At 36.8% G+C, this 24418-nt stretch overlaps 1 long non-coding RNA gene across 1 annotated transcript; it reads left to right on the top strand.

The window, feature by feature from the left end:
• Positions 1 to 9680: 9680 nt before the first annotated feature.
• On the top strand, positions 9681 to 11263 carry LOC110783641 (uncharacterized). The gene is made up of 3 exons (XR_008920575.1): positions 9681 to 9740; positions 9906 to 9973; positions 11157 to 11263. It is a non-coding gene; the product is annotated as an uncharacterized lncRNA (long non-coding RNA).
• The last annotated feature ends 13155 nt before the right edge of the window (positions 11264 to 24418 follow it).

Raw genomic sequence — 24418 nt, 5'->3', positions numbered from 1 at the left:
CAAATCAGAAACAAAAGTCTAAATTAGAATAAACCCATTATTTCTGATACAAAATCTTAAGAATTTAAATTCAATTCAACATGGAAATTCAGCATGTAACTTGGAGAAGGCGAGAAACTAAATGAAGCAATAACCTCCTCGACGCTGCCGTCATCCGCAGTTGTATTGAAAGAATCCAAGCCTACGTTCAGCTCTTCTTCTAAATCATCTATGTATATGGGTTCTGAATAAAACAACCAAAATACAATGAAGGAGAGAAAGGATGGAGATCTGATAAACGATGAGAGAGAAGGGAGGAAACAAATGAAAATAGGTTTGACTTGGGAGAGGAACGGCGGATAACAACAACAACATCAGATAGGGTTTCTGTTGTTAAGTATGGAAAGGATTGGGCTTTGAGAATAAAATGGGCCTCTGTTTTAAACTGTACTAAAACGAAAATTTGTATCTCTATTATGGTGGTTTATAAAATAAACGGAACCAAATACGGAGTATCATCTAAAGTTCGAATACTAATACGAAAATAAAAAAAAAAACACACAAGTTATGTTTGACTTTCCTTTTAGTAAAAAAGCATATAAAAAAACATTCAAATACAATATTAAATTTAATTTAAATATAAACTTTCGTTTAAGTAAAACAGAAAAGCGAAAGGAAACAACATAAAATATTTAATTTATTTTAAAATTATATGTTCGTTATAGCAAAAAAGGAAAAAAATGCATCAAAATAAATATTTTCATTTATCCGTTTATATATTGCAACAAAATTGCAATGCAAACAACTTATAGTAACCAAATTAATGTGTAGTTTTAGAGTTTCATAATGGACGAGAACGGAGATCAATGTATGCAAGATCAAAGGTCGATATGGAGGGATAAAAAAAGACAACAGAGAAAATCACTCACTCCAGAACAAAGAGATCGTCAAAATGCAAAAAGACGACTCAGCTATGCATGTGAAAACCAATCAGATGTTATAGCTACTCCTGAAAGCCAACCTCAAACTCCATGTTCGGAAGGGCCTGTGATTGTTAACAATACTCCCAACACTTTGGGAGTTAGAAGGGCTATGGCAGACATCACAAATCGTGCCCACAATGTCACGACTGGATGTGAAAGGCGTGAACGTAAGAAATCTGAACATAATCAATTTATTTTATGTATGTAAACATGACAACTTACCTAACCAATCAAAAACATGATTTGATAATGCAGTGCAACCTATTGATGAACTTCGTTTACTCGATACTCGGGCAAATCTAGAAAATCGGTTTTTTAGTGTCGGTGAAAGTAGTGCACCCACTGTGACCATCCCAGACCCAACATCAAACTCAAGCGGCATGCCCAATAGATTCTTTTGTGTTGGCGAGAGCAGTACAACCAATGCACGTATACCATACCCTACTTCAGACGATGGGGAATTGCCGCGTTTTGTTGAGGCGGAAAATGAAATACGCATGCCTGGCATATTATTCAATGTCGGTGAAAGTCGTGCAATCGACACCAACAACATATCAAACCCCATTTCTGATGATATAAGGGTCTGGAAAGTAGGGAGAACTGGTTATAGAAATTGTGCAAGAAATTACCAAGAGAGTCAAGGGGTTCCTATATTCAGTTTGCCACCCATGAAAACATGTCCGCATTGCCAAGCACGACTTTTCCATTGTGAATCTCCTGAACTATGTTGCTTAAGTGGGAAGGTCAACTTACCTGATTTTCCATTATCCTCTGATATGCTTGATTTATATTCTGATCAATCGGAATATGGGGCTCATTTTAGGCAAAACATTCGTAAGTACAACCATGTCTTTTCATTCACTTCAATGGGAGTTCATTTATATGACGAACTAGCAAATGCACGTCAAGGCGTTTACACATTCCGTGCACAAGGTTCAATTTACCATCGTATTGGAGGTTTTTTACCTTTGAACGAAGGAGATCGTCCTCGATTTCTTCAACTCTACATTTATAATACTGAGCATGAAAATGAAAATCGTGCAGCAGAGAATTCATCATTACGCCTCGATGTCATCGACAGAATCAAGAATATTTTGAATGCTCACAATCCTTTTGTCCACAATCTCCGTCATCTTGCTCAGCGTAGTGACTTAAGTGATTGCAAATTTGTCATCAAAGAGCAACCTACAAATAAACATCAATACTCGATGCCGACAGCTTCGCAAGTAGCAGCAGTTGTCGTTGGAGGTGATGACATTTCCAACTTGAAGGATAGGGACATCATGGTAGAGTCAGTAACTGGGCAACTAAGTTATATCAAAGACACTGCCGGTTATTATGACCCACTGCAGTATCCTCTATTGTTCCCTTATGGTTCTTACGGATGGGATTTAAACAGTCGAAGTTCCACTGGTAAGAAGTTGACATGCCGGGAATTCTATGCATACATGTTTCAGGTGCATATTTCTAATAACTCTTTTTTAAGCCTTATCCTAAAAATCATATACTTAGACCTTTATGACCAAAACAAGTATTTTGTGTTATAGATGCGACAACATCTTGATTCTCTAATCTTAAGAGGCGGTCGTCTACTGCAACAATTTGTTGTCGATAACTCTGTCAAAATGCAAGCCAATAACTTGAGGTGGATTACACTCAACCAAGATAAGATACGTGCTGATTTGTACAAGGGTTTAGAGGATTCTTTACATGCTGGAGAGCATAACACAGGTCCATATTGATTTAAGTTAATCAATTATATTACACTCAATAATTCATACATTGTTTCACATAATTCATATAATGTCTATTTGCAGAAAATGTTGGACGACGGACCATACTACCATCTTCATTCGTTGGAAGTCCAAGAGATATGCACCAGAGGTATCAAGATGCCATGGCATTGGTTCATAAGTTCGGCAAGACCGATATATTTCTTACAATGACATGCAATCCATCTTGGCCAGAGATACAATCAGAATTGTTGGCCGGACAAGTTCCAAACGATTGTCCAGATCTGCTGATACGAGTTTTTCATGCTAAACTTGAAGAGTTGAAAAAGGATGTTCTCGAAAGGGGCGTCCTCGGAACGGTTGCTGCTTATGTATATGTGATTGAATTCCAAAAGAGGGGTCTTCCACATGTTCATATGTTATTAATTCTTGATCAAAATGACAAGCTAACCACTCCGGATGACTTTGATAAGATTGTGAGAGCAGTGATTCCTGATGAACAACAAGAACCAAAATTGTATAAGGCAGTTCTTAAACACATGATTCATGGCCCATGTGGTGTTCTCAACCACAAATCCCCGTGTATGAAACAAGGAAGTTGTAAGAAAGGATTCCCTAAGGAATTCTCCAATGATACAAAGCAAGGCAATGACTCATATCCTCTTTACCGTCGTCCACAAGATCGTCCAACAGTACCGTTGCATGAGAATTCACGAGTTCGTGTAGATAATCGGTGGGTAGTCCCATATAATCCTTTTTTGCTCTTAAAGTACGATTGTCACATCAATATTGAGATATGCAGCAGCATCAAGTGTGTCAAATATCTGTATAAGTACATCCATAAGGGTTCAGATAGAGTTTCAATGGAAGTTCATAACGGAGATGAGATTGCACAATATGTCGATGCACGGTGGATTTGTGCACCCGAAGCTATGTGGAAACTTTACAAATTCCCCATGACTAGAATATGTCTTGTCGTAGATCGTTTGCAGGTTCATTTGCCAAACATGCATCAAGTGAGGTTCGAAGGGAACCAGCAAATCTCAAGCGTGTTAGCGAACCCAAGAAACTCTAAGACGATGCTCACTGAATTTTTCAAGATGAATTCAGTCGATCCAAATGCAAGGAAATATCTTTATCGAGAATTTCCTGAGCATTACAGATGGTTAACGAGTTCACGTGAATGGCAGAAGAGAAAAAGTACACAACGAGTTATGGGTCGATTGTATGTAGCTTCACCATTGGAAGGAGAACGATTTTATTTGAGAATGTTACTCAATCATGTGAGGGAGCGTACATCGTTCGAACATTTAAGAACGATCAATGGCGTCACACACCCTACATTCAGGGCTGCAGCTGAAGCCCTCGGTCTAATCGAGAATGACGAAAGCATTCGTCAATGTCTTTTAGAAGCATGTTCAGTACGAATGTCATCTGCATTACGTCGGTTATTTGCAACCATATTGGTATATTGTCAACCAACTGGATTACGAGCACTCTGGGATGAGTTTTTCCCTTACATGGTTGAGGATTATCCAGCCTCAAACACAATAAGTAATTATGTTTTCCTCACTAACAAACTTTTGCAAGACATAGATAGGTTATTAAGACCACTTAGAAAAAGGATTTCTGACTACACAGAGTTGCCAAGCTTACCTGAATGTACTGATGACATTGACGAGCTTCCTTCTATCATGGAAGAGTACTTTTCTGTTCCGGTTCCAGATGAGGATTTGGCATGCGTTGGCACTCTCAATAGTGACCAACAAGTTGCATACGACACAATAATGAATGCTGTCATTTCAAAGGCTGGCTGTTCTTTCTTCGTCGATGGTCCAGGGGGCACCGGAAATTTTTTTTTATACAGAGCCCTTCTTGCTACTGTAAAAAGTAGAGGCGAAATAGCTATCCCCACTGCAACATCTGGAATTGCAGCAACGTTGTTGCACCAGGGAAGAACATCACATTCGACTTTTCAGCTCCCACTTAATCCAGACAGCTCATCAACTTGCTCATTTACCAAACGTTCTAAAACTGCAATTCTCCTAAAAAATTCTGCTATTATCGTATGGGATGAGGCCCCAATGACACACAGATATCAATTTGAAGCTGTTGATCGATCACTCAAGGATTTAATGGGGAATGACTTGCCGTTTGGGGGGAAAATTATTGTGTTCGGTGGTGATTTCAGACAGGTTTTACCGGTGGTTCGAAATGGAACTAGAGCTCAAATGATTGACGCATCTTTTGTCAGGTCCCCTATGTGGAGACACATTCGTATTTTGCGTTTGAGAGAAAATATGAGATCAATTGATGATAACGACTTTGCTAATTTCTTACTCTCTGTTGGGAACGGTAATGAACCTACTGTTTCAGATCAAATGATAAGGTTACCAACTGCCATGATTATACCAACAGTGGCAGATAGTTCGATCGAGGCTTTGATCGACCAGGTCTTTCCAAATTTAAGTGAGCACGTTGGTGATGGAAATTTTATAGTTGAAAGGGCGATCATCACACCCCTGAACGAAGACGCTGATAGAATAAATAATAAGGTTGTCGAAAAGTTTCTCGGAGAAGGAAAAACGTATTATTCGTTTGATTCTGTTCCTGAAGATAAGAGAAATTTGTATCAACAAGAGTTTTTGAATTCGATTTCTGCGTCGGGATTGCCTCCCCATGCTCTCACCCTGAAACCTGGGGTACCCTTAATGCTTTTGAGAAATATTGATCCTAAACATGGTCTTTGCAATGGAACACGGTTGCTTTGCCATTCATTGAAGGACAATTTCATTGATGCTGAGATTTTAACCGGACATTCTAGGGGGAACAGAGTGTTTTTGCCAAGAATTCCCTTGAAAACTGCTGAAGATATTAAATTGCCATTCGAGATGGTCAGAAAGCAATTTCCTGTGAAGTTGAGTTTTTCCTTGACTATCAACAAGTCTCAGGGACAAACTATTCCACATGTTGGGATATTCCTCCCTGATCATGTATTTAGCCACGGCCAGCTATATGTGGCATTATCACGAGGAATTTCAGAGAACACGACAAAGATCGTGGTAGAAAAGGGAAAGGTTCAAGGTTGTGAAGGCATATTCACTAAAAATATTGTGTACAAAGAAGTTTTGTTGTCTTATGATTAGAGATACGGAATTAAAGTATTATTTTTTATTTCCCAGTTTTGTAATAAACGTTAATGTACTCTTGACATTGAGTAGTTTTTGTAATAATAATTGATTTACCGTATAGCTACGGACGAATTGAGAGATGTGAATTTTATATATCGGAGTAATTAAATGTATTCATGTACATAGCTTTCTTTTCATGTGATATACCTATTCATACGTTGTGAATTTCGGTTTATGTAATTCTAATTTTATTCTGAACTAACTTTACAGGATGACAGAGTACCATCATCCAACTTTTGAGCATTTATATCCTAGCGGGGTACAACGATATGATGTACGAGCCCGACTGATTCGCAATAATGATATTTTCAACTACAACCATAAAGGAACAACCAAGCAAACATGGAAAATGCTTTTTGTCGATGTTGAGGTAAATGACCTTACGCTTCATTCAAATTTTCATTGAATCTGAACTATATCATAACTTTTTCATGTGTTTCCTTTTGTAGGGTCAGGCCATACAGTGCAATATTTTCGGCCCCGCGATTGAAAAGTTTATAGGACGGTTTCAAGAGGGATTCATTTATATACTCCTTTCTGTACAAGTGATATTTGCTGAAGGGAAAAACAAAATTGTCCCCAATTGGAAACAGATGATCATCAAAGAAGAAACAAATGTGATACGTGAAGAGGAGGATGACATTTCCATACCTTCATTCCACTATAATTTGGTTCAGTTGAACCGATTAAGTTGTCACATTGACTATACTGATAGAGTTTATGGTACTTTTGTTTGCCTTTTTTCAATATTTAGTTATCATGCATATGTCGTTTATTAATTGAAACATTGATGATGTTTTAGATGCAATGGGATTGGTCCTATACGTTTCACCGGTTGAGAATATTGGTGTGGATTCATTTAAGCGAGACGTGGCAATAATGGATACAACGTAAGTCCTCTAAATTATTAAAATGTTAATTACAAATCGAATTTACCTTTATTTCGATAAATTTGTCTTAATATTGTTTTAATTTCTACTTGCAGCTGGACTGTTATTAAATTAACACTTTGGAATGATTTTGTGCACGTTCTTGATGAAAATCTTAATCATGTTGACGTTTGTCCAATCATTGTAGCATGTGGTCTGCATGTCAAGAGCTTCTATGGTACATCATCCAAATTAAATTATATAGTAAATGCTGTCTTTTTAATATGTAGTTTAAAGTATAATATCCAGCTGTGATAATATTTATAATTGATAAATACAAACAGGTACATATCTTTCCACGGGATACCACACTAGGGTTTATGTTAACCCGGTTAATGAAAAAACAACATCCATATCTACATGGTACGCACAATCTCGCCAAATACATGTACAACATAACCTTAAGTATTATGCTCACAACTTTTTTCACGTATAGGTATAAATCGGAAAAATTGGCAAAGATAAGGAGAGATTGGTTTCGTTCGTCGACTTTTTCGTTAAAGTCGTTGATTGATATTTCTAACACTCCCCGTATCCGATTATCTCAATTTCCCAGCGTGAGAAAGGTATCGTTTTTAACCTTGAAGTTTGAGTGTTGTCAACAAATTAAATACGGTATTATGTACTTAATTGTCGGACTTTGCGTCTTTTTTTTGGTAGGTTCAATACTGTCGAGTTGTTGCATATGCATGTCGCGTTGATAGTGTTGATAACATCATATATGAGGCATGCAATCGTTGCCTAAAAAAGGTTGTCATTTTTCAAGGACTACAAAAATGTCAATCTTGCAATCTCACCAACACTGTAACTATCCCAAGGTAACTATCTAAATCTTTTTTATACTTAAACACACATTATATATTGGTAAATATCTATATTAATAAATTGATTTAATTTCGTTTTATAGGTTGCTTCTTCGACTTACCATATTTGATAAAAGTGGTAATTTGAAAGTCACAATATTACACGATCTTGCACAACACCTTTTAGGTTGTTTAGCTACTGAAATAAAATCAGTACTTCAACAGGTTTCAATCTAATACTCTAACAACATAATTGTTTTAAAAATATTAACTCATGTTGATTTTACATTTGAATATATTTTTTAACGTTCATGCAGCCTAATGGACGTAATCGAGTGATGGAAAAAGTATTTGCATGTTTCGGAAACAGAGCTTTTTCATGGGTGCTACATCCACCAATTGGAGATTTTAATCCTGAACATTCGTATACGGTTGGATATGTGTTGCATGTCGATTGGGCGGAGGAGTGCATGTGGTTAAACAAATATATTGCGGGCAAAAAAAGAAAATGATATTTACTATTTTGTATGTACTTCAATTTTGATTTTTCAATAGGATATGTTAGTTGTATCAAAATAATGTTAATTTTTTTTAATAGCTTTAAATTCGTCATGTAAGGCTACGAGTATTGTATGACCTCAATGTCGCAAAATATGGACTTTGCGAATGATTATTAGTGTCTAAAATTTGTAAAATTTCGCAAACATCGCGTGCATGAAATAATAGGCACAATAAAATTTCTAAAATTCACGCATGCATCGCGTGCATAAAATACTAGTACAACTAATACTCGTACGGTCGTACCTCAATACGGGAGGTCCCTAAGTGGTGTACGATGACATCCACCAACTGAGTACCAGTAAAACAATAGTATGTTCTTTTACATTTAATTAACTAATAATTCATAGTTGTCAATATTTAGTTTATTCTTTGATGATTGAATTTTGCTGACGTTTCTTACCTACATTGATATATGTTTGCTTGTATTGCTGGTACCTCACTTGATTGCTTCATTTGTAGTTATATGCGAAGTATTTGTTTTCTTTTTGGTGCAAATATATTTTATTTTGTACGTGCGTGATACTAATTTATGTATTTAGCATTTAATATACATGCAAGTGTTACACATCTCTCTAGAATATTGTTCTCTGCATGACCTACTACTGTAGCATATAATTATGTTATTGCTCTGCACATCAAGAGATTTTGATAATGATCAGGTTCTTATCTCTATTATATAAGCCAGCTTCTGAGGACATTTTAGTAACTTGACTTTTCTTGTCCACTTGCAAAAAGACAGTAATACCCTCCCCCGTTTAACAGTTAATAATTTAATAACAAATTATTTAAAAAGGAAAAAAAAAGAAACGGCTATCCTAATTACACAAAACCTTCGAATGTCAGAAAACCCCCAAAACCTTCTCTCTCTCTTCAAAAAACCCTTCAAAAAAAGGAAACCCTCGATCTCTCTTAGTCTCTCTCCTCAAAACCTTCTCTCTCTCTCTCTACCTCTGAGATCGGATTCTTTTCGTTTAATGGCAAAAGTTTAGGCGAATCCCCCACCGTCGGCTCTTCCGGCATCTCCCAAAACTCCACCGTAAACCTCCACTTCAAGCTCCTTGGCGGCGGCAGCAATGGCGGCTCAACTTGCACGGAGTCATGGGATTGCTGCTTGAATATGCATGTACGCCGATCGAGATGCCAGATAGAGGGGACTCAATCATACCAGTTAGTTTTCCCCCTACTTATTTCTGAAGTATTTTAATTAAAATATGATTTGATTTTGAATTTGATTTTCTGGGTTTGGGCAGATTTGGTTGTTGCAAGTGCTGGAGATGATAAGAAGATTACATTGTGGTGTAAAAATGGGCAGATTTGGTTGTTGCAAGTGCTCGAGCTCCACAAGAGCCTTTACCACACCGATGATGTTCCTCAAGATACCTTTCTCTCTCCTAGGGTTTTTGTTTTGATTTTTTTTTTGTTATTTTATTGAATTGTTTGTTTATCTCTCCTAGAGATTTTAATTTTGAATTTGATTTGAGGATAATTTGTTGATTTGAATAGGAGAGTTGAGGTTGTTGCAAGATTGAAGTCATTGGAGGAAGGTGCGACAAACTGTTTGGTGTGAATTTTGTCATTGAGTATATTTGTCAAAATGTTATTGATATGGTCCATTGCTTTAATTGTTATTTGAATAACTGATTGACTGTTTGGTCTCAATTTGAAGGTTATTTGAAAGTTGGAATGTGAAGGTTGAAATTCACCCGTCCAATGTGGTTGTGACTAGGTTGAAGCTCGATAAAGTCATGAAGGCATTGCTGGAACATAAGGCAGAAGGTCACCCGGAAAATGAAGGTATAATTTCTGTTGTTTTAGAAGTTTTGGTTTGGTTTATTTTGAGAAAATTAATCTGTTATTTTGGTGTTTTTTGTGATGTTGTTTTTACCTATTTATTTGCAAATTCAAGGTACTTGATCTGTTTCCCATTCCCGAATCATATTCTTTATGGATGTTAATCTATCGTATGCTGTCATCAAAACAAATAAAACTGGATCTAACAGTTCTTTTACTTCTATGTGACCACAAATAACATAACTTTTCTAAGCCCATATTATAAAATTGGAAAGAATATGGACATGATATGAGTCATATGACAGCAATTGGAGCTTACAGTAATAGAGTCAAAACGGTTGGTAGTTTACTTTAGCTGGTTCCATTTTGTACACGTCAACTTTGTTATTAGTTTGTTGCTGTAATAGTTTACTGTTTACTTGGAGTAAGAGGTTATGAGTTTTCTTATGTAACTTTCATTTAATGGTTGTATAACAGTCAGAGTTAAGGTAAAAAGAGAAAATACAAGGAAAAATTAATACATCTAATAGCAACCTGGATTAATTTGTAACTACGATCTTTCAAAAATATATCACAACCAAGAAAAGTTCATATGAAGAAAAATTAGGACTCAATTTCATTAGGATAATAATAGGATGAATATTCACGGGTATAGTGAGTTCTATGGTATGTTCACTTTGTATGACCTAATCATAAGCTTCTTTAGAGATACTCTTTATGCTGTCAACATGTCTCTGAAAACCATCAAGCTTAGAAAGCATAAGCAGCAGCATAGAAATCCTAACTGTAGAGTTTTTTTTTTTTTTGTTGACATAGTAATTTTTATTTACCAAATTCACATTAATTAGTCGTTAATTCGCGAGGAAATGATCAATAACATCAGATATTGAAACATTAATTTCAACACTGTTATTTTTTTTGTTTCAAACTGAACAGGTCGATGTGGTACAGGGTCAACTTTTCAATTCCTTTTTTTGAGTTTCTAAAACGGCTGTTTTTTGGATATATTTTCAATAATTAGACTCCCTACAGTCTACACCTGTAGACATGTTCTGTATGTAAAGAAAAAGTTTTTCATTGAATTACTGTATTCTTTGAGCTGGATTTTTTTTGTCAAATTTTAATTTTGAGTGATAAATTTGATTACCCACTTCTTATTTTTGCTTGATTTTCCCTTTTTTGTTAGGTTTTTGGAGATTTCAGGGCCGACCTCAGTTTCTTCATAATTGCGTAGAAGATCAGAATGTGGGAAGAGATATAATTGTTCATCGTGTTCGCAGGAACATCAAAAACAAAAAGGATATGCCTACTGGTATTATGCCATCATTTTTAGTTAATCATTTTTGTTGTTTCAGTTAATTAGACCTAAAAAGAACGGGCATATAAATTCATAATTCGTATTCTGTTTGGGTTATCCGTCATCTGTTTAAATTTCAATTTTGTTAGGTTTTCTTTGGGGGTTAATGTTAGGCTTAAGCAATTGAAGAGAATAAAAATTAGGATTTATATACAAGCTTAATGAGATCAAGGCATAAAGGTTGGAGCTTTAAAGAAGGGATGATATCACATTCATGACTTTGAGAATATTTACCTGGTGTTAACCTATCCGTAAATTTAAGCATATTAGGTATCCCAAATTTCTGTGTTTGAAGGGGGGATTGGGTTTGGCGAGGTGGGAAGATAGCAACTTGACTTAGAAATAGCTTGAAACGGAGCTCAAATTTGAATGAAAGGTCCAAACTCTTGAGATGTCAAATTGATTGGATGTGTCAAGAATCCAAATCTTGGAGAGACATCGATAGTAACTAGGGGTTGGGAAAGTCTCTTGGTTGGTTGAGCAAGATGAGATTTGGGATTTTCTGTTAAGCAAGAGTTTGAGGTGGGTTTCATGGGGTTTTGTTTCAAACTGAACAAATGTGGTACATGGGTCGACTTTTCAATTCCTTTTTTGAGTTTCTAAAACGGCGCTTTTTTGGAGATATTTTCAATAATTAGGCTTTCTACTGTCTACATATGTTCTGTATGTAAAGTTAATTTTTTTTTATTGATTCTACTCTTTAATTTGTAGTGTATATTAGTATGTACAATTCTTTAAGATAAAACAAAAGAATTATGAAACTTTTGTGTTATTTTACAAAAAAGGGAAATTGCTTTTTAAGAAGTTTTATGTTCTCATACATAGCAATCTGAACATAATTGATTCATGATACTCCAGTTATACCATCCTCATACTAATACTCAAGTTTTGTAGTTTTCCTTTGACCTCACAGTGTTGTTTGCTAAATGTATAAGTGAATTTATACTCATATCCACAAGGGTACTTGATCTCAAAGTTTGATGTGGATTTTAAACTAAAATTTCTATAGTACTGTGTTGACATGTCTCTCTATATGATCAATGTTGTAAGAACAGATCTATGTTGAAGCTGGACCAATAGGTCCGGTTGATTGGAATGTAGTTGAAGTGAAACTGGACCAACATTCTGGAAGCAAAGCTGAGAGTCTGAGACCACTGACCCAATTCTTAGAGGCAAGATTGTGGCTCAAGTTACTGCTACTTATGCAGTTGCAAGGTTCTACAAGCTTCAACTTGCTTGCTACAGGCTACCATCTGATTTATGTAATTAATTAAGTTCGTCTTTTTTTCCGATCATGCACTAAATAAACCAAATGCTTCCCTCTTTGGGATTGTCATTTGTGATTTGTGATCTGTGATCAATAAAATAGAAAAGGAGGATGCTCCCTTTTGTTCTTTGTAATCACATCGATCTATTATCAATGCTAATTAAGAGTTTTTATTTTAATACTATTGGCTTTACATTGAATTATGAAATTTATGTTATTTGTTAGGAAAATTTGTCAAAAAGGTCATTTTAAAACACAAAAATTGTGAGAAAGGACCTTTTAAAAAAAAAGTTGTGAACCAAGGCCCAAATTGGATTTTTTGTTGTCAATCAGGACCAAATGTAATTTTCCGGTAGTCAACCACTGCTTTCCGGCGTTGACTGGCGCGTGACAAGCACGTGGTTGACTTTTGAACATTTTTTTTTCCTTTTACATCTTCCCTCCAAATTTATCCCCCACCCCAACTAACTTATTAAACTTTTAAAAAAAAAATCGACACCCTCTCTCTCCTGCTGCACTGCCTCTTCTCCCATTTTCTTCTTCCTTTCAAGCTCGAATTTCTGGTCTCAGTTGAAATTAATCAAATTCACGAAACCCAATTGTTTTTCGGTGATTTTCGTACGAGGTAATTCCAAAAGCCCCAATTTTTTTGGTCTCATTTCTCCTTTTCTCTCTCCTCGTTGTTTTGTTCCTCAACGTTACCTCCTCCAAGCTTCTAGATCTTCTTCATCAATTCGTAGCGTAGTGTTAAAATAAAATATTCATAATTTTCCCTTTGGTTTTCGTTGCACTTTGTACCAAGTAAGAGTAAAAGCCCTAATTTTTTTGTCCGATTTCTCCAATTTCTGAACTGTAGAAATTAGGGTTCATAAGCAATTTTTTTTGCTGCACGACAGAATTAGAATTAAATGCGAGAGAAATCTGAAAATCAACAAGTGCATCATCAACTTAATGACAACGTTACATCATTTGATCTTAGTACACTGACATTGTGGTCTAGAGAAGGAATCAAGGCTTGGACAACCTCAAGAGCGAGACTCTCTACGAAAAATACATCATAAAAACAGCTTCCTTGCGGTCAAAGGGAAGCAAGGTAGCCAATTGGAAGCAACATCTGCAAATAATCAAAAGAACAAGAATTGCGGTTATGATTTGAATAATTGGTTCAACCAAGTCGAGGAAGGAGAAGCAACCAGAAAGAGAAAAGGAGATTTTTTTATTCAAGGTTTTCTGTAGGCAGTAGTTAAGGGGGGAAATGGGAGGGGGAAATTTTAAAAAAACTAAAATAATATTCGTTCCTAAGGGTCACGTGTGGTGCACGCATCGGTCAACGCCGGAGAATTAGGTTTGACTGCCGGAAAATGAGTCTTGGTCCCTATTCACAACAAAAAATCTGATTTGGATCCTATCTCACAACTTTTTTTTTTAAAAGGTCCTTTATCACAATTTTTTGCTTATAAAAGGTCCTTTTTGACAAAAATTCCTATTTGTTAATATTGATGAATTTATCTTGATTTTACAATATGTTTGCGAATTGAGGGTATTAAATTTGTTTTTTTTTTATATTCGCACGCATCGCGTGCATATAAGACTAGTAGGTAAATAAGGTTATTACGGAGTATTCTCCAAGTTTTCTACATATTTCCAAATTATGATTCATGGACAGGATGATTTTTTCAAATCTGATCATACTCAATGCTACTCTGTATATTTTTGTGCACTTACAACCAAGATGAACAAATAAATTTATGAAATGTAGACATCATATCAATGAAAAACACAATATGATTTCAATGTAGACTTTTTAGAGATTTTAGGATTGGATCTCTTTCATACATTTTATCATAACAATAATTATGGGTATGAAAAAAAACGGTTAAATATTCTATTAATTTTTAATTTTCTTATAGGTCTTAATATCTTATCATCATTCACGTACCCAAATTGGTCCTTATTAGACTTATATATTTTTATTTTATTTTTATTAAAAGCCTAAGATCATTAATAACATAGACATAAGCATCACATCAACCATTGCCGCAAAAAAAAATTAATAATGTAATTTGAAAAAACAAAAAGTATCATTAAAAAAAAGTCAGTTTTAATATATACATAGTAAAATATAATCAAACTATGAGAATTTAATATTACACAAGATAAACAGAGTAACAACCTAAATATCCAATTATGTTTTAAGATAGAAGGAAAATAACATTTAAGAATGAGATAAAGATAGGATGAAGCTAGATTGAATGAAAACTCAACGTATATTATCTAGAGAATAAGGGGAAAATTAATTAAAGTTATGGACAATGAGTAAATAGATAGAGTGATAAAATTTAGTTGTAAAATGTGTAAAATAATATTTCCTATAATAAATAAAAAAAATTATAAGATCTATGGTTCGATTAGCATGGCAAATCTGTACATCGTACGGGCATAAATATAGTACAATGTAAAATCATGTATTCTAGTAATCTTAATACTTAATGATCATTTTTTGCTCACATAAGATTATTACTTGTGTAGATTCAAGATAAGATGTGTGTAAGGTTGTTGAAATTAAGATTTTAATTATAATCAACTTCAAGTCCTAATTGATAAAATTATAAGAATTTCTTTACTTTTTCATAAAAATGATACTTCTTCTTTTATAACAAAAAAATATTCATTGATAGAAAAGTATGGTATTTCTAATGATATGTGATTATGAACCATTTACTAATAAAAGAAATATTTATTATCTTGAAATATTATATGCTGGATCAGATCGTTGTATCTAGCTGACCGTAGGATCGAATTAAGATCGTACCACTCAAAAATTTTATCGAGGTAGGATCTATTAAGATCTTACTTAAGATCTAGATCGGTGATCCTACCTAAGATCCGGATCAGTGGCGTGGTTTTAGATCGTAGAGTCGTAGGATCTTAAGATCTGGATCGGGAGTTTAACAACCATGTATTAAATAACATGTTATATTTTCAAAAGAGAATATACACACAGTAAATTAACCAAAAAATTACCTAGTCATAAATTTATGTACTACCTGATACATAACCTGATCCCAAAACTAGTTAATTATATTGATAAAAAAACTGCAAAAAAAAAAGGCAAACGGTAAAAGGAATCGACAAGGTTCCTGTGCAGTGAATGAAGAATTATCCAATAAATCTAAACATTTTAATTATAATAGAATTAATGAAGCATATACAGTAACTTAAACACCTTATTTATCTGATTAGATGTTACTTTTTTTTTCACTTTATCTTTTTAAAACATCTTTTAATTTTCTAGTTAAACTATCAAAAGAAAGAAAAGGAACAACGTATGCATGTAACCAAACCAAAATTTTCAACGGCCATTATGAAAGATACACTCTTCCTCAAAGTTGGATATACTTTTCTTCTAATGCTATTCCTTTTTTGTGATCATGCACTCTCCCTACCAACAATATATTTTTTTTTATTGCTTTTTTTTTTTGGTGCGTAAGAGGAAGCAGAACAGCTTCACCAAAATAAAAAGAATGCTATTCTGAAAAGGGAAATGCAGGAAATAAAACAAACAAAGCAAAACAATAACATGAACTCCTCCTAAGCTGCCATTGCCGGGACAAGACGAAGAAGATCCACTCCACGTAGGTCCTCCAACAATATAGCACGAAGACCCGATGGGGCCGCCTCCATGAGAACAAGCTTGGGCGTAAGTACCACACCATAGTTTGCTAACCAATCGGCAGCTCGGTTGGCTTCCCTATAACAGTGTTGGACAACTACTTTCCATTCTTGGTTTCTCATCATCTCATGACATCTACGGATAATATGGAAGTAATATATATATATATATATACGAAGTATATTTTTTTGCTGTGTACTTCTTTTTCTTGAATAAGCGACAAAGATATTACACGTTGTAATATTATGTAGGGGAATACAGTTAAACATATATAACATGTGCGGAACATCCCCAAAGACAGGAACACATGTATAAAGCACAGTTTAAGCATACTTACATTTGAATCGTGTTTTCCCGAGTATATTGTATCAACGAACACGAACAAAGAACTCCACTTGTAGTTCCTCTATTTGGTTCACCGACACGTTCAGATCCGTCTTGATTATTGTAGCTTAGACAACGCACAAGATTTTGGCTTTTCGGGATGAACAGTTTTTGAGCAGAGAAAAAAAACTGAAGAACGTAATTTTGGAATTAGGTTTAGGTCACTTGAAAAACTGATTGTTGAAGTGTGTGGAAAATAATATAACCTAATTGTTATATTAGTGTAAACGGCCAAGACCAAGGGTCTTGACCGGCCACACTCACACACGCGAGCACAGGCCACCGTGCACAACCAAGACACTGCAGGCCGAAGCCCACAGCGCGCAGCCGAGCAGCATGGGTCGTGGACCTTGTGTGCTCGCTGATGAGCTGCTGCGCGTATGTGCGCGCTGCCACGCCCTTGCGGGCTGGCTTGCTTGCTACGTTTTGAGCTCGCTGGCTCCTTGGGCCTTGTGCGCATGCGCGCTTGGCTCGACGGGCTGGCGGCTCTGATGCGGCTTGTATTCGCGACTAACGCCTTACGGCTATTATTTATCGTATCGTATATGACGAATCACCGTCGTACGATACGATTATTCGTTTCGCCCAGCTTACGAATATTCGCGATACAATATACGATTCCGACGCAAGGTTGTATCGTATAATACGTTTTCCAAACTAATTTCCGATTCATTTAATCCGGTGATCTGTTACATGTCATTGGTGTGACCTTATAGGTTGAGTCAAGAGTAAGTTGTGAGCTTAATATAGATTAGAACTCACTGATCGGAAGCATTGCTCCAGCTAGCTGTTCCGGTCACTTGATCTTACTGAATTAATTGTTCGCAATTAATCTGAACCTTGGTATTAGACTTAATCCACTTTGGGTGAAGGACATATTTCCTTCAGTCTCCCACTTGTCATTCAGACAAGTGTGCATTCACATTCCTTTGTCGCTTAGTGTTACTTGCTGAACATAAGGTAAGATCCAAGCCATCCTTATTAGGTCCAGAAGTGTTTCTCGGATTACAGACCTCAACTGTTAAACTTTTACAGAAGGTTAAGTCTTAACCATTCTGAGCACGACCATGCATTTTCACGGTATCTAACTCGGCCTTGTTACACCACAACACCATATCCAATAAAAGATAGGAGGACAATCCATTCTTGCAATCTATGAACACTCACTTTGATTCATAGTACGCCCAATAACTGCTTTTATAGCCTCCTTTTACGGCGCGACGTTTATCTAGTATCAAAGCAAAGTAATTCTCAGATGAGCAGACATAATTACTCATGTTCCAAGGAATGGTTCTAATCACCATTAATGAGAACTACTTATGACATGACTTTAATCTCTTAAATTTTTCTCATGGCCAATCCGATACAAGATCCAATAAGTATCTATGCAAAAGATTCTGACATCCAATCAATCTAGTTCAAGAAACCGAACTACAAATCTACTTGCAATCTAATCTTCATTAGTCATTGGTCGTCTACCTTTCAATGACCCGGATTAGGGATCCTTTGTGACTTTAATATTCAAGTTCACTTATGGGTGTTTATTTGTCGAAGAATCTATCTTGACATCCCATTTGAATTTTTTGAATCACATGGACTTATCATTTAATACTAAACCAAATTAAATGAATATGAAATAATAAATTTCATAAATATGAAATGGTTAAATCAATTATTTTAAACATAGATCTAACAGATGTTCTAAAACAAAACTTAGAAAATTGAAGCAATTCTCCAATATGCTTGATTCCCATGGTTGCTACATGTGCGTTGTGCTTCGCTTGTGGCAACGGTTTAGTCAATGGATCCGTGACGTTGTCGTCAGTTCCAACCTTGCAAATCTCGATTTCTTTCCTTTCAACGATTTCTCGATGTATATGAAATCGCCGCAGTACGTGCTTGGACTTCTGGTGGCTCCTAGGCTCCTTTATTGGAGGGGACAACCCCAAGTTCTTCGATGAACTTTCGAATCCAAACAGCTTCCTTTGCTGCTTCCGAGGCAGCAATGTACTCGGCTTCAGTTGTAGAATCCGCAACAATGCTTTGCTTAGCACTTTACCAACTTACTGCTCCGCCATTAAGGCAGAACACAAACCCAGACCGTGATGTGAAATCATCTATGTCGGTTTGAAAGCTTGCGTCCGTATAGCCCTTAACAATCAACTCATATGTACCACCATAGACCAGGAATTGATCCTTAGTCCTTTTCAGGTACTTTAAGATATTATTGGCAGTAGTCCAATGTGCTTCGCCTGGTTCTGACTGGTACCTGATCGTTGCACTGAGTGCGAACGAAACATCTGGCCTTGTACAAATCATAGCATACATGATGGATCCAATAGCCGAAGCGTATGAAATTCCACTCATCTTTCTACGCTCATCAGATGTCTTGGGACACCGAGTCTTTCTTAGATATGTGCCATGTGACATGGGTAGATGGCCTCTCTTGGCTTCCATCATATTGAACCTAGCTAGCACTTTGTCAATGTAAGTGCTTTGGCTTAGTCCAATCATCCTCTTAGATTTATCCCTATAGATCCTGATTCCCAATATGTACTGTGCCTCTCCTAAGTCCTTCATTTAGAAACACTTTCCAAGCCAAGTCTTTACAGACTCCAACATAGGAATGTCGTTTCGAATAAGTAATATGTCATCTACATACAAGACTAGGAATGCAATTTTGCTCCCACTGACCTTCTTGTATACATAAGATTTGACCTGATTCTTGATGAAGCCAAACGTATTGACTGCTTCATCAAATCTTTTATTCCAACTCCTTGATGCCTGCTTTAATCCATAAATGGAATTCTTAAGCTTGCATACCTTTCCTTGGTTCTTTTGATCGACAAAACCCTCCGGCTGTGTCATCAACACAGTCTCTTCAAGAACACCATTCAAGAAGGCAGTTTTGACATCCATTTGCCATATTTCATAGTCATGAAACGCGGCAATCGCAAGGATTATCCGAATAGACTTAAGCATCGCGACTGGAGAAAAGGTTTCATCGTAGTTAACGTCGTGAACTTGCCTGTAACCTTTTGCTACCAATCTAGCTTTGTATATGTATACAATTCCATCTTTGTCTTTCTTCAATTTGAAGAACCATTTGCATCCGATAGGTGTTAACCCATCCGGTGAATCTACCAAATCCCAGACTTGATTTTCAGACATGGAGTCTATCTCGGATTTCATGGCCTCTAACCAATTAGTGGAGCTTGGGCTCGTCATAGCTTGCTTGTAAATCATAGATTCATCACTATCTAATATGAGAACGTCTAAGTTTTCAGTCAAGAAGACGATTGTCCATCTGTCCGGCTGAACCTTTGTTCTATTTGACTTACGAGGGGCAACAATGTTTTGAGGAACTACTCCCACTGGCACTTCTAAAGACCTTGGAGGTTCTTCACCCTGAACTGCTTCTAAAGAGTTCTTGGTTCGTTGTTCGTCTCGAATCTCTTCGAGGTCTATTATTCTCCCACAAGTCAATTTGGAAATATGATTTCTTTCCAAAAAGACACCGTCACGAGCAACGAATACCTTGTTGTCTAACTTGTTGTAGAAGTAATACCCCTTTGTTTCTTTTGGATACCCAACGAAGAAAAATTTGTCAGATTTTGGTTCAAGCTTGTCCGAAATTAATCGCTTGACATATGCTTCGTAACCCCAAATCTTTAGAAAATACAACTTTGGAAGTTTCCCAGTGAAAGAAATAATGCCCTTGGTCCAAGTATGCATTTAATGTTAAGTCTAATAAATGCGGTTCAGTATTAATTAACAAGTTAATAATTCAGTGAGATCAAGTGAGCTGAATGCCTAGCTAGAGTCCGCTTCAGTTCAAGTGGAATTAATGATATTAATCCACAGCTTACTCTTGATTGAACCCGTAGGGTCACACAAATAGTACGTAAACGGATCAAGTATTTAATGGCATTAAATACTCCATCTATGGATATTCGGAATCGACGGATCTTGGTTTCAGTGGGAGCTAAGATCGTCAAAGGCAAACAAATGAATACTCCGATAACGATGATATTGCCGGAAACGGAAATATGGATCCTATCGGAAAAATATAAATATTATTCAAGTCGTAGATGTTGCCGGAAACGGAAACATGGTACGTATCGGAAAATATTATCGGAAAAGGAAATATTGCCGGAATCTGAAATATTGTCAGAAACGGAAATATTGTCGGAATCGGAAATATTATTGGAATCGGAAAAGAATTCCGGAAACGGAAATATTAAATATTTGTTCGAAACGGAAATTAATTCCGGAATCGGAAATGTTAAATATTGTTCGTATCGGAAATGAATTTCGGAATCGGGAAATTAATTGGAAGCGCATCGTACGAATTATCATCGGATAAGACTTGCTGGACGAAGGCCCAGCACGAAGTCAGGCCCGCGTCCAGCAAGCCAAGCGCCCAACACAAAGCTGCCAAGGCCACGCCAGGCCCAGCAAGGCCAAGGCGCGCGCGCGCGGGTGGGCTGACGCTCGTGGGCTGCGAACTGCGCCTGCTCGTGTGGGCCGCAAGGCTTGCGCGGGCTGTGCGGCATGCTCGTGGTCGTGCAACGTTTGTGTTCGATACGAATCCTAAAGCTAATGGAATTCGTTCTATGATTAATTCCTAATCCTAATAGATATAATTAGTTTAAAAGAGTTTTAATGAAATTCTAATTAAACTAATTAGTATCCTGTGAGGGGGTCGAAAAAGCACGAGGCTAATGCATGACCTCGTCCCTCGTGGGCGTGACGTTGTCAGATCAAGTGTAGTTAGATTTCCTGTGAGTTTACACCCAATCGACTAATGAGAAAAACTGACAAAACCCGGTTATCGTGACATAAAGGGAGTGCAATTATGTTCGACCACGACGGCCATAGGTTCCCTTGTGATCCCTGGTGTGGGGATCGCTCAACGTACACCTGCAGGGCAGAGATTGAGAGTTCGGGGGACTGTAACTACCGAGAGGAGTGCTCATCGATAACTCCAGAGGCAGGTTATCCTTACTAGCTCAGCATAAATAATTGAAGGGACATGCGTTAAACTATTAAACTATTCTGAATTGATTTTAGCAATATGCAACACATAATACTAAATCGATCGTGATTATCTTATTTAGATTGATTTAAGGTACCTAGCATGATAATTCAATTGTCCAAGGTATTATCTTATTAGGCGTGATAGATCAATCAAGTTAATAGTTTGACAATTTTATAAAAGGGTGATGAAAGCGATTAAATCATATGAGGGACACATTACGACGCACCCTTGAGAGGTGCGTCACAGTTCTCAGAAAACTAACCACTTGGCTTTGCTATTTCTCCTTTTATTTAAAGAATCTCGGGTTTCTAAGTAGTGTTCCAGTATTTAGGCGTAATTCATCAGCTACAAGGGACAGGATACGTTCTGTTCGACTTTTGGGTCGATTGCGACAGAACGTGGGATCAATTTCGCAGCGTGAGGCTTAGGCTTAGGGTTGGAGTCAATACTCAGATTATAAATTGTGTGTTCACTTCACGTCGGTTTTTAGGCTATATTTATAGGGAAAGAGTTTGTGGAAAGATAGATCTTTAGAATACGAATCCAAAAAGAATTCGGAGACGACACGGCCCCAGGTATTTTCAGCGCCCAGGGCTGGGCGCCGAAGATTTCGGCGCCTAGACCCAGGCGTTGAAAATAGGATCTGAGCCGAGCCTTCTTGTCAGATTTGGACTCTTAAACACGGAGCTTTTGAGACTTATCCGAGTTTCTTAGTGCGTATCAACTTATGACAAAATGCGTCTGGGCCCGTTACGAACTCTAGGTTCGTTAGGAATTTAATTAATACGTAACTCTTATTTTCGAATTATAGCAGGAATAGAATTCCTTTTGCCAATTCTATCTCTTTTAGGACTTATGTTGGAGTGCAACACCTAATTCTGACAGATTTTTATCTTTTATGACTTTGCCACTTTTAACAACTACTTCTTACGGCAGTTACTATTGTTAGCAGGTTTCTATAAATAGCAGTTTTGGCTGAAATGAAAGGGTGACCGAGATTCGTTATTTTATAGGAGATCCGTTGCCAAATGGAGATTTATGTTCTCATCATCGAACCTTCCCTTTCGGGAATGGGGACAAAAGTAGGTGTCTACATATCCTAATAGGATTCTAAATCTCTTTCCATAGCCCTATAAATATGTGCCTAGGTTCACAATTTATGGACGAGTTTTCAAGTATTCAGAGTGACATTTTGAGAGCAAAATTTAGTCATAAAATTGCCCATATTAAACGAAAATCTTAAGTACCTTAAGGGTGATTCTAGTTGGTCAATCTTAAGGCGGATCCGGATGTTGTAGACACCTACTTTTGTCCCCATTCCCGCAAGGGAAAGGTTCGATGATGAAAGCATAAAAACTCCACTTGACAACGCATCTCCTATAAAATAAACGAATCTCGATTCCCTATTTGATTTCACCCGAAACCTACTATTTATGGAAACCTGCTAAGAATAGTAACTGCCGTAAAAGGTAGCTTCTAAAAGTGGCAAATCATAAAAGATAGAAACTTGTCAGAATTAGGTGTTGCATTCCAACATAAATCCTAAATGAGATAGAAAACTGCGAGAATCCTATTCCTAATAGGATTCGGAAATAAGAGTTACGTATTAATTTAAATCCTAACGAGCCTAGAGTTCGTAACGGGCCCAGACGCATTCCGTCACAAATTGATACGCGCTAAAAGACTCAAATTAATCTCAAACTCTACGGATTTTAGAATCCGAATCTGACTAAACAAAAACTGCCCAGACCCTATTTTCAACGCCTGGCTCTGGGCGCCGAAATCTTCGGCGCCCAGGCCTGGGCGCTGAAAATACCTGGGTACGTCTCTTTTCCTAATTCTTTGCGGATTAGAAACTCTGCAATTCTATCTTTCCACAAACTCTTCCCTATAAATAGGCCCCTAGTTTCGACGTGAAAGAACACACAACAACACATAATATATTCTGAGTATTGACTCTAAACCCCTTAGCCTAAGCCTCTCGCTGCGAAACTGTTCACGCGTTCTGTCGCAATCGATCCATAAATCGAACAGAACGTATCCTGTCCCATAATCGAGATTCGTTAAATAAAAAGGAGAAATAGCAAAGTCAAAGTGGTTAGTTTTCTGAGAACCGTGACGCACCTCTCAAGGGTGCGCCGTAATGTGCCCCTTTTCGATGATTTAACTGCTTTCCTCGCCCTTTTTATGAACTGTTAAACTAACCTAATATGATTGTTCTATCACGCCTAATAAATATAATATTTTTGGGAAATCGGATTATCATGCTAGGTCCCTTAATGCTATTTAAATCAGATAATCACGATCGAATTAGTATTATATGTTGCATATTGCTAAAATCAATTCAGATTAGTTTAATAGTTAACGCATGTCCCTTCAATTATTTATGCTGAGCTAGTAAGGATATCCTGCCTCTGGAGTTATCGACGAGCGAATCACTCCTCTCGGTAGTTACAGTCCCCCGAACCCTCAATCTCTACCTTGCGGGTGTATATTGAGAGATCCCCACACCAGGGATCACAAGGGAACCTACGGCCGTCGTGGTCAAACATAATTGCACTCCCTTTATGTCACGATAACCGGGTTTTGTCAGTTTTTCTCATTGTTGTTAAAAACTGAATGGCGACTCCTATATTACTAGTCAATTGGGTGTATACTCACAGGAAATCCAATTACACTTGATTGAATAAAAAGAATCGTCACACCCACGAGGGACAAGGTCACGC

The sequence above is a fragment of the Spinacia oleracea genome, chromosome 5, assembly GCF_020520425.1.
Source record: "Spinacia oleracea cultivar Varoflay chromosome 5, BTI_SOV_V1, whole genome shotgun sequence".
NCBI lineage: Eukaryota > Viridiplantae > Streptophyta > Magnoliopsida > Caryophyllales > Amaranthaceae > Spinacia > Spinacia oleracea.
The sequence above is the reverse complement of the archived record's forward strand: the minus strand, read 5'-3'. Positions and strand labels throughout refer to the sequence as shown.